The sequence below is a fragment of the Mesitornis unicolor genome, unplaced genomic scaffold, assembly GCF_000695765.1.
Source record: "Mesitornis unicolor isolate BGI_N332 unplaced genomic scaffold, ASM69576v1 scaffold22639, whole genome shotgun sequence".
NCBI lineage: Eukaryota > Metazoa > Chordata > Aves > Mesitornithiformes > Mesitornithidae > Mesitornis > Mesitornis unicolor.
This window is the reverse complement of record NW_010209737.1, coordinates 65,946-77,933: the sequence shown is the minus strand read 5'-3', so window position 1 is coordinate 77,933 and position 11,988 is coordinate 65,946.

Genomic DNA, 11,988 nt, shown 5'->3' with positions numbered 1-11,988 from the left:
AATTGCAGTCAGTAGCTGCATAAATGTAGGTTGTATTGCTTGAATATTTTAATGACATTAATAAAAAAAAGAAGGGATTGTAATACCAAGAAAGTGTCCTCATACTGTTTAAGCAGGTTTTAAAATACTGTAGAATGCAGAAAGTTTCCGTTTGTGACATAACGAGTATCCGGCATAACTGCTAAGACCACCACATGGGTTCAGACGATGAGGACAAGAATGAGGTTTATTTTATTGTGTTTATATTGAGGAATGAACCAGGAAAAAGTAGTTCTTTTGGTGTCTTGAGCAAGTCCTTTTGTCCCACACAGTTAAATACCTTCTAGTATTAATAAAACTGTTCACAAGAAATACAGCTTTCAGTGCACGAAAGGGATGAAAATTGTTGAGTAGAGTATTTTTGTTGAGGAAAAAACTATTTTTCAAACTGTGTATTGTTTCAAAAGACAAGTGTCATCTTAACTTACAACTGTGGTCTAAAAAGGTATGTCAAGTAAGGGAAGTTATAAGTACATTTGCACAGCCTGGACCAACAGCTCAGAGAAGGGTGAATTGTATTTAACTCTCAGGCTGCCTGGACGGCTAGAATTCTATAGCTGTATAATTTGTGTCTTTCATAATGTCATACAACTTGGCGCTTTTGCTGTGGTATTGGCTACTTCACAACTGATACCCCTCTTTCGTTTATTTCTCTGACTGCAGCTGCCTTTTATTCTCCAGCTCTACACACAGAGAGCATGTCCTTGAATGGTATTGTTCAGTAGTCAGACGTCAGAGGGAAGGGAAACCAGAAATACTTTGCATCTCATAGTCAGGGAGGAAAGGGAGTCATAAACTTCAACTGACAAAGTGCTTTTGTGAATTATGTAGGCACCTAGAAAAGGACATGACTTTTCTGGAAAATAGAGACAGCACCTAATATGTGCTTGATTAACTCAAGAAACAGTGGGAGCATTTCCATGGAAAAGGATTGCTAATAGTAATTTTTCCTAACTGAAGCAATCCTCTGCAAATACAACTAATGCTGTCAGTCAAGAGAAAATGATGAAGCAATACTGAGTAGTTTTCTTCCTTCCCCTGGTAAAAGCTATGGAGCTTATTCTAGGGAAAACATTAATCTGTCAAAGCCTACGCCGCCATCATCTCCATCACTGCATGGAGGATTGGAGCACGTTTTTGTCCATGCTATGTTTACATTCCTTAGAGCATAGTGCACTGTACAGGGGATTTGAGCACATGCTTGTGCTTGCATCCCATTCAGGGTGGAAGAAAGGGGCTTTATATGCCAAGCTGCTGCCAGCTGTTCTCATCCTTCTGGTGTAGACCCAGATATTCTGATGTTCTGATGAACATCTGCGCGATAGGAGGTAAAAAGTGGAGTGGCTTTCAACCTGCTCTGTTTGATCTCTATTACAAAAATAGAAAAGTGGTTTCCGCTCTATTCCAACTCTGGTGGAGGGCGAAGGAGGTAATGTGAGCTCGCTACCAGCCTGGGACCTGCAGGAGTAGTGTGTACCTGTAAGTATTGGTACCTTATGCTACAACATCAACTATGGTACTATGACAATCCCAGATACAACGGCCATCTTTAATTTATTTACATGCTGGCACAGTTATATATCATACTGGCAATATTTTTCTTACTAAACTTTAATACAGCAGCAGCATCAGAATATAAAATGACTGAACTCAAGGCTAATTAACACACCTAACATTTAGTGAAACTCTTTCAGTTCCAGAATCATCATATCTCATCAAAGTTACTGGATTCTCACAAATCCTTATGTGTGCTCTTTCTTCAGGTAGAGATCTCTAAATACTATTGGGGTTGGTTTGGTTGTGGTCTTGGATAGTTTTTTTTTGTTATGGCGTAGTAAGTGAGAGAAAAGTCTGAAACAGTTGTGGATAGATATTGTGTGTTTTAAATAAAGCGAACATTATCTCAAAAAGCAGAATCACTTGTTCTGGTAATTAAAACACAACACTGATGAATGTTTCATTGATTTATTGCAGTGTGACATGATCCAATTCTGAATATGCATTTCATAGTAAAAGCACATCAGTCTCTTGTTTTGCGCAAGTTCAGTATATCATAAGGTGACATTGATTTTTATTTATACATATATATTTAAATACAGATTAGGGTATCTACTTATATTTTTGGTGTAGATTTTCTTTATGCAAGACTGCTGTTAGAGGCTTAACATTTCTTTTAAAAGAATAAACATTTTTTCTAATTCTGTGTGTGATGAATATGTCTATGAAAACTAGAAAATATTGCTCATAATTAAAACAAAACCCTGATTTTGCTGGTGGTTTATGGACAAAGAAACCTTGTGTCATTTAGTACTAAGACATTGATGTTGAAGAGAATCCTAGGAAGAGAACATAATGAAAAATAGATCACCTGGCTGCTTATCAAGAAACATCCACCAGGAAATAATGATCAGACTGAAGTATGGGAAGAAATGTGGAGAGGGGATGTTAGGTTTTAGATTTGAGGAGAAACAGATATGATCTAGATCAGAGGGAAGGATGAAAAGGTGTGGAAAGGAGCAGGCAGAGAAAAGATATTTCAGAGTCTCATGTTGGTACTGGTATATCTTTGCAACAAGTCATAAAACTGATTCAGGCAGTTCTGGAGATGTGACAGAAATCCAGTGTGCTCTAAGGGTAATCTGGCAAAAATTCTCACTGGAAATGCCTCTTTTTAAACACTGGCAAAGAATGAGGCACCAGTCCTATGCCCAACAGCTACTTCTATGTGAAGCCAGGAAAAAATAGAATAAATGGTTCTACTAATCCCAGCTTTCTCCTTGCAATGCTTCTTTGAGGCAGATAAACATGTAGCTGTGTACATATACCTATGGTGATACTGAATATGCATAATCAGTTAGTGTTATATTCTGAAACTGCTAAACTATTATAATGTGCTTAGTAGAAATGTATCGAGACTTTAAATAAAAATTAAATAAATTTAAAAATCGGATGATTCCAAAGGGAAAAACAAAAGTCATAGTTGCATCCACAGATTGAATCCCTTTTCTGTAAAATATCAAGTAACTTCTAAATTTTAAAAAAAAATTCTCACATCTATTCAGCATATGTAACAAATCTTACCTTTTTTTGTGGGGGAAAACAATTGAACCATGCTGGCTGAAAGTCAATGTTTTGAAGCAAGTCACTTTAACCCAAATGATCACAGTTTTTTCATATCTTAAATTACTGAAACTGCAAAACTGCAGTATTACAACGAGAATTGACTGACAATTTTATCTACAGACATTCCTGTTGGTACTCTTGGTACTCACAGACAAGGTGAGATGGAGCTTAGTCATAGGGAGTGTTAACCTCTTCAGGTTTCTAAAATGATCCCCATAACAGTAACTGTAAAACTTCATTCCTTCTGTTTTCTTGGAATCCTGCTATTATAGATCCCTCAACCCTCCATCTTCAAAATCAAAACAGAAAATGAGCTTGACTGTGTCATGCTTTCTGGAATATTTTCTTTGACTGAAAAACTGCTGTTTGTTTTTTTTTTAAATATGAAAAGTACAAGTGCAGTTTTTCATTTGGGTCACCTTCCCAAAAGGTTTTTCTGTAGGACACAGGACAATCATTTAACAATACATTAAACACATTACTTGTGCACATGCTAAGGTTTTAATGACTATTAGCAGAAATTAAAGCTGAACCTCAGAAAACAGCTCACTAGACTAAGTGAAATGTATGGTCTTGGAAGTCTCTGTGCGTGCTAAAAAGTACTCTGTATATTTAGCCTCTTGGCAGGCTAGATTTTAAGGGCATGGAAACTGTAACTTCCTTGCCCACAAAGATTTAAATTTCTGATACTGTTTTGCTTTCCCTGTAAACTATTATAAACATCTTAATGTGGTGCTTTACTTTTAAAATCACTTTCTTAAAGGGAGGAGAAAAAAGACAAGACATGAATATAGGAAATGAAAATATACTGGTTTCGGTAAATGCTTTGTGTAGCATTTGTCCAGAAAGACTTGGCCATTTAAACTGGGTTTGTCAGTTTGAATCATTTTATTGATTATTTGGCAATGAATGCTAGTAAACAGATTGACATTTTGTTTCTTGGACTCTTGTCTGTTTCTCATGTAGAGTTATTAAACAGCTATTTTGAGACTGAGAAAAATGTTAGCTTTATAAATAAAAAGGCTTGTTACAGCTTGATTAGTAGGTTTTTTGCAAGTACTTTGAGTACTTCTCTCTAAGGTCTCAAATCTTTCCACATAACATGAACTAGTTTACAGGATTACCTTTATGAGCTCAAACTTTATTTACATTGTTGTCGATATAAATCTTTTCCTTAAGGTTACTAAGCTCCAGCATATGTCTCCTTATCTTGTTTTGCAATTCTGCAATTGCATATTCTTTCAACTTAACATTTGCGATTCATATGAAGTGCTTCTATTTTGCTGTAGAAACTTGGAAGCAAAACTCCTGCCTTTCAGAAGACTCATCTAGAAAAGCTGCTGCATAAATGTCAGTAAAGTACCATAAAGTTTTGTTACATTTTGTATAAATAATCTAGTATTTAGTATTCAGCAGAATGAGTGAGGCCCAGATGTGGAAAGTTTATTGCATGTTTTGCCTTCTATATTTCTTTGCAGTATATTTACCTATCAGACCTGTTCTTGTGTTGGTTTTTTTGGGGTTGGGTTGGGTTGGGTTGGGGTTTTTCTCCTGTCTGGATGAAGCTGGCAGATAACATTGCCACACGGTGTTAGAGCTGCATACATAAATGAGATCTGCGTAATGGATGCTAGCATGTGAGATAAGATTACTTCACTTTTGTGTGCACTTTAATGATAGCAACATACGAGCCAGAAAACCCACGGAAAACACAAATCTGATGCAAGATTAAATATTTAAATTAGAAAAAAAAGGTTATGTGCAAGAAAACAAAAGCACACAGGAAATCTCAGGCATAAACTTGAACTCAGTTAACTATTTTTTTTTTCTCATATGGTTGAGGAGAAATAAGATGATGAGGATGGCTAATACAATTGAGTCAATTAACAAAATCAGCAATGCTCACTGGCATTTGTGAGGTGGACCTGAGACTGACAGAAATGCATTCTAGATGTGGTAGGAGAGAAGTCTTAACTGATAAAAGTACTTTGGGAATGTTTTTAAAATGAAATAAGAAAAATCATGTCATATTACTCTAGTTTTAAGTGCAAATATTATAACTTCTGCTGCAAATGTTTAGCCTGCCTGATTAATAATCTTTATAATTTAGTCACTGAATAAAGAACAGAGCATATAACCATATCCTGGTAGTTACATTTTGTCAACTATAACATGGTTCTCTTTATCACATGGATGGCGATTATGTATGGGCAGAAAGGATAATAAGCAACATTTTTAATACAATGTATTTTAAAGCCCTGAAGCATAAATTCTTCAAAATAATATGTGAAGTCTCTTTTATATCATTATTTTCTAAGCATTACTCTCTACATATGATGGAGAATTTACACTTTTATACTGAGCCCATCTAAAGCTCAAATGAAAACACAACTGTTTCTACCCAAATAAGCCTTTTGAGTTAAAAATTTTCTCTCCCAGACTGCCCAATTAAAGGCAAAACTAGAAAAAAATATTAGTGTAACAAGATCACTTGTCTGCTGTTGCTCAACAAAGTTTGCACTTGAAAATGGGCGTGCCCCAAAAATTAAGTTCCTACATGAAATTATACCTATACTTCAGCCCCAGAGCCAGAGCTGAATCATTTCAGTATGACCAGGACTTTAGTGCTTGTGTTCATCTCTTCAAAGGCACAAGTAAAAATCTTTAAACTTAGGGAGCCCAACTCATGAAACTTAGCATTGCTACGTACTGCACTACTTCTTCATAAGTCATAGAAGTGGTAGTGCAAATCGGGAAAGCAGGACATTAACTGGTGGGGGCACATACATCCTACTGCCAAGCCATATGTATCCCCCACAGAACTACCTGTAGCTACTCTGAAATGCTTCAGAATATTTATCAAACAATAATTTTATGCTATTCCTGGGGAATACACTACCATAATACTGACAACATAAATATGTTGGATTATTTGAGAAAGGGGGCATAGTTTGCTGGTATATGGCCAGCCATCTGTATTAGAAAGCTTCAAAAGAAGCTGGTACCATGAAACCTTAAAAAATGAGACCAAAGCAAACAAACAAAAAAGCCCTATGCAAAACGTTTCTTATATGGCATGTGTTACAATGCCTTCTTTATAGAATTTTATATAATCTTGTTAAAATATGTAGTTTTTAGATGCTATGATTCTCTCATTCAAAAAATTAGATTTTAGCTAGCAAGTTTCACTGGCATTTGGCCCAAGATCATTCATGTTAAACATATCTCTGGAGAAAGCACCTGCCAAAGCATCGTGCATGCTATAGGATACAAAAATACACAAGCAGTTTCAAGAGCTGAAGATTGATAGAAGCATCGTTTCTCCCTTCTTGTGAGTATCTCCAGGGTCATTCTGTGTCCCCTAAATACTGCTGAGCAGCAGGGGACATGTTTGTGTGGTGCAAGTGGATGGGCTGAACAAAACAGAACCGAAACTCTGTCACTATAGGTTTTTCCCATAGCAGGGGCAGCAGCTTAGATCTCCTTTACAAGCTACTGTCTTCATGAAGTTTCTAGGAACTTGAAAATATTTTGAGACCTCCATTACAATTATTGGCTAAATTTGGCCAATAGTGGTTATAGGATGCTAGAATGAAAAAGCAACTTAATTGAAAAGTTTTATTTCCCAAAGGATGGTAGTGCTAAAAGGCAACTTGTTCTTGCTCAAACTGGGTTCAACTTGCTGTGAAAGGGATGCGTGCAAATTTAAAGGAAACACAACTTCTATTGCAGACAAATGAAACATTTGACATTTGTGGCCTAGAAATTCTGAGGAAAAAAATACCTGAAAAATTGTGTATTACAGATGCTAGTAAGACTTCTGTAGTTGGAGCTAATTAGATGGAAGACTGAACCATGCTGAGCCACAAGAGAGTATTTCAGAACTTGAGTTTGTGGATAATAAAATAGCAATTCAAGAAAGTGAAAGGAGATATGTTAAAATGTCTTGTCATCAGAGAGCCAGTCATGGTGTAAAGGACTAAAAATGGACAAAGGACACGAACACCTGAAATGGTTTTGAAACACGTAGCTGCTCCAATTATCTTGGAATTAAGCTTAAATGCCAATGTTAGAAAAGTTTTTCAGAACTTTTATTACTATGTTAATTTAGGGGACAAAGGATGTCTTAATTGTAGAATAATAGGCCTCTTAATGCAAGCTCAAGCCTGATATGGCACAAATGAGGTGCCCAGACTCTTATTTCCTTACGTTGCCGGGTCTGTACTGTGTTGCAATCAACTCATGTTTGTGCACTTCTCCTACAAAGCATCCTCAATTTTCCGTGCATTACTCCCCTATGGTGTGTGCTTTCCAAGTCAAATCATCAAATCTTTACTTTCCTTTGTCTGATCTGTTTCTGCCTTGCTGCTCTGTTTAGCCATTATCAAAAGGAAGTTAATTTAGTATCATTTGCTCCATTCTCTTAAATCAGTCCTAATATGTCTCCTCCAAACTCACTATCTAATAATTTTACCTACACTCTGGTGCAAGGGTTTCACACTTTCTACATCAGCTCACTTGAATTGTGAAAGGTTTTTTAGACAGTTTAGCTTGCTTACATTTAATAACTTTATAGCACCAGGCATAAGCAGAACTCTTAGTTAGGATCTGTGGATGTAATTGTAATACTTAAAAATAAATAATCTAAGTTGGTTAAAGGGCTGGAGTAAGATCTACGTCCATTTCAGAGCTGAGAGCTCTGACTCACATGCATGTGATTCTCCAGCAGGTACCTGAACGTAGTGTGGTAAATCTTTTGGGTTTCTTTTCCTTCTTCATGCCTCATTTGTAGCAACATTCTCTCGTGGGATATAGGCAACTTCTGTGGACTTCAATGGGAATTATTCATACTCTGCAAATGGAGAGCAGAGCCCATGACTGGACTGAAGCCAACGTTCTTTAAAAGTTCACATGCCTTGTATTGGCTCTCTAATTTAGACTCCTTCTGAGCAAACAAGGGGGGTGTGTGTGTGTGTGAAAAATAGTAGCAGCTGTTTCCATAAAAAATTCTAAGGGTTAACATAACATGATGTAAACTATTTCATCTGTTCTTCCTACTTGCCCATTTTAATCAGAAATGAGTAAGTAGAGCCTTATATGCAGTGGACTTGAAGAATGCTAATGGGATATCGGCATCATGTTGTACTCAGAGTACTTATGCCAGAATAGGGAAGCCTTTTATTCTGTAATTCTCTGAGGCAAGAAAGAGGCTTTCTGAAGAGTTACTTTAAATTTAAACTCTCATTCTAATGTTAGACAGCCTGTTGGATCTCTGAGTTAAAAATTGCTTCGGCTTTAGTTACTGGAGCCAGATGTAACATTGACCTTAAATGGTAAAAGCTCCCAAGAGTGAAAGAGAGGCTGGCCTGAGGGGAAAAAGAGGAATAACTGAAGTTTTAGGTAAGTAATCTCTATAACTGAGAATAAGCTCTTTTTCAGCCGTGAAGCAGAACGGAACCATATTTCTTCCTTAAAGGTACAGTACCTTCTTGTTGTGATACCAAGTAGTTGGTTCTTTCCATCTCTTCCCCCCCCTCTTCAAATTCTACCTCTTCTTTGTATTTTAGCTGCTTAAAAAATGGGTGTAGTTAAGAAAGCCTAGTTCTTCTTACATACTCTTTGGGAATATACAAGAATGAAAAAGAAAAAGCTGTGTTAATTATACTGAGGTTTGTTTAATAAAGGTACGTAGTCAGTAATTCAGGGCAACCTGATTCCCAGATACTGTTAACTGTACTGTGCTAGCCATTAGAAAGCTAGTCAGCAGCAGTATGTGTTCTAGGGAACCAGATATTTAACACATTTCTTTAAAAAAAATTTATTTGTGTTTCCTTCCCATATGCTTGCTTTTAACAGTGCTGGAGTTGTTCATTTTGATGGATTACCTACTTGTGTCTGGAACCTATCTTTTAAAAAGGCATTTCCAGAGCCATTTCTTTAGACTGTATGTGTTTGGTTTTAATCCTATTAGATGTAAATTAATACCATGAAGTTGTAATTGTTGTAATTGGAATGCTGTACAGGAAAAAAAAACAACAAACCAACAACAAACCAACAAACCCACATCTTCCCATTTTAAAGCATGTTTGCTTTAGTATGAAAAATCACGGCATTTACATTTCCTGTTATTTTGGTCTTCAGTTTTATCTGTGCTATTTGCTAGGTACTCTCCACTGAAGTGTATTTTATTTTTTGGTAAATTAAAACACTTTTTTTGGTCTTACTAATCTGTATGTTAAGCTCTTTTTTTTTTTTCAGAGAGCACTATCTAAAAAACATGAAAGAATGAGGTCAGTACAAGGAAATGATAGGTGAAATTGAAGACTCAGGTTTCTGTTACTAACTCATTAGTAACAACTTCTGTTAGTGAGCTGCTTTTTCAAATTATATACAGCATGGTTTTGTCTGGTGAAAAATTCTCTGCAATCATCAGCAGTGAATTTCCATCTCTGTGGAGTGATCAGACAGTAGTTTTTAGTTTATGCCATGCAAAGATTGGGTGAATCTAGCGTTCTGAGCATAGACAGTGTCCCTGCAAGTGCTAACAGTTACTGCATTTATATTTGATATAGGTGCTTTATATATTTTATATATTTTAATGAAAATTCACTTCATCCAGCTTCAGGAGAATGTGATAAATGAATCTTACTTGTTAAAACATTTCAGATCTGGATGCAAAGCGTGTAATAAATGTTCCTTTTCTTTTTCTCTGGACTCTCATTATTGAACAGCTTAGAACTTTTCAGTTAGGCTTGTAGGTGATCTTCATGTTTTAAATCAACAATTATATCCCAAATTAACAATTATACCAAAGTCAGAGCTTAACATCTAACGGTATCTAACAATACAACCCATAGAAATCTAGGCCTATTAGACCTAACAGTGGAAATGAAGAAACAGCCCAATTTATTAAATGCCGAATACTACAGTCCTCACTTTCTTAGTAATCTTGTATTTTCTCACCTCCAAAGGCCCTCATTCTAATTTCTTGGTCTTGCATGTGTTACTTTACTTATGATGTTTTATGCACTCCTTCAACTTGTGCAAGGATGTGCAACTTTAGACAGTATTTAGAAGGCATTCAGGCTTTAATAAGTTATTTTTGTGTATGGACTGGAATCTAACTCTTCTGTGCCTGAACTAAGTGTTTTCTTTTAATATATGCTATTTTGTCACGTTTCAGCAACTATTTTTCCTATTCCATACAATCCTTTTTTATTTTGTAACTTAGAATATATGATATAGTGCCTATTTGTACATTTATCTCCAGTAAAGATGTTTTGATAACAAGTGCAATTTTAATACAAAAAGTACACATTGGTCATTTGTACATAGTGAAAATTGTGTGATAACACCAGGGTTTGATAAAGTACCTAGTATTATCCACGTATTTAACTCATATAAATCCATCTGCTTTACATCCCTCTGGATTAAGCTCTAAATTCACTGCTGACACAAAAACCTGTACACCTCCCTATCTCCTATCTTTTTATATGTTTGAGTCAGTTTTAATAACTATGGTCCTATTTAGTTGGAACCAAAGCAGTAGGAGTTATTATCTAGCAGCCAAATTCATAGTTCCAATCTTTAACACCAGCTTCTTCCATCATCCTTTGGATCAGTGTGCTCTATGCCAATTTTTAATGATAGTGTGGTGTCAAATCACTTTTTTGAAAAGCTGGATAAGACTGAGTATGGCAAACGAGGTAAAAGGAGTTGGTACAGAGAAGAGGCAGATGTGAAAGCTTCTCATTTCAAGGGTCGTCTATGTAAGTTCCTTACACTTCATGGAGTTCTCTTGCCTCATCTATTTGCTGTTCTTAGAGAAGTGTATAAATTCAGGAAAAAGAAGCATCAAATGGCTTGTGAGTGGAAGGAGAAAGAAAATCCTCTCTGTTTCAAGGTTTGTGGGCTTTTTAAAGGTCTTGGGGATTTGTGGGCAGAGACAGATCTCTTTTCTGTCCTATCTTGCAGCCTTCCTGTAAATGAAGCAGAAGAATTTCCTTGTGATGTGTTTTCCACTTGTACTTCCTTTGAAAAGTGGGTAAAAGAGATGTTTTGGATCTCAGTATCACTGACAGAAAGCAAATCTGAGTGGGTGATGGATCTTTGTAAGCTTATAAACTAGTGACTCAAGACATGAATTATTGCTTACATACACGTGTAGTAGTATGTTACAGAGAGCTAAGACTGCGACTGTTACGGTAGCACTTTGATATAATAACTCAGTTTCCTTCTCTTGAAAGTAGGTCCTAAGAATTATGAAAAGGAAATAGGGATTTGGTACTTAGAACATGTGGACTTGTAGCCTCAGGTTTTGTTGTAGAGCTTAGCTCTCCAGTATCCTCAGATTTAATCATCTTCAGTACTTTTTTTCTTTATTTTTCTTTAATTTTGTTTATTTCAGTGTCTGTGGTTAATTTTACAATCTGAAAAATAATTTGAGAAATTCAATTTTACTTAGGAATTACCTAAGTAAATATTAATTATCTGAACGATTTAAATAAAATTAAACACAATCACCACCACCCCTACTTTATAGCTGAAATCAAGAATACCTTACCTTCTGCTAGAACTTTTACCTGCCCTTAAAATGTACAAAACCCAAAGTCTTCAGGTGTCACAAGTCATCATGGACCTGTAATATTGCAGGTATGGTCACCTGTGGGTTTGGGCAAGTAAGGTCTGTAGAATATGAGGGTATGCTAACACAGATTGCTTGAAAAGGGGAGGATGAGAGGGGCAGGGAAGCAAACGTGCAAACTTGGCAGCTAATGTAGGTCAAGTGCGTATGTAAACCTGAAAGTGTCTTTCCCCAACTAATAC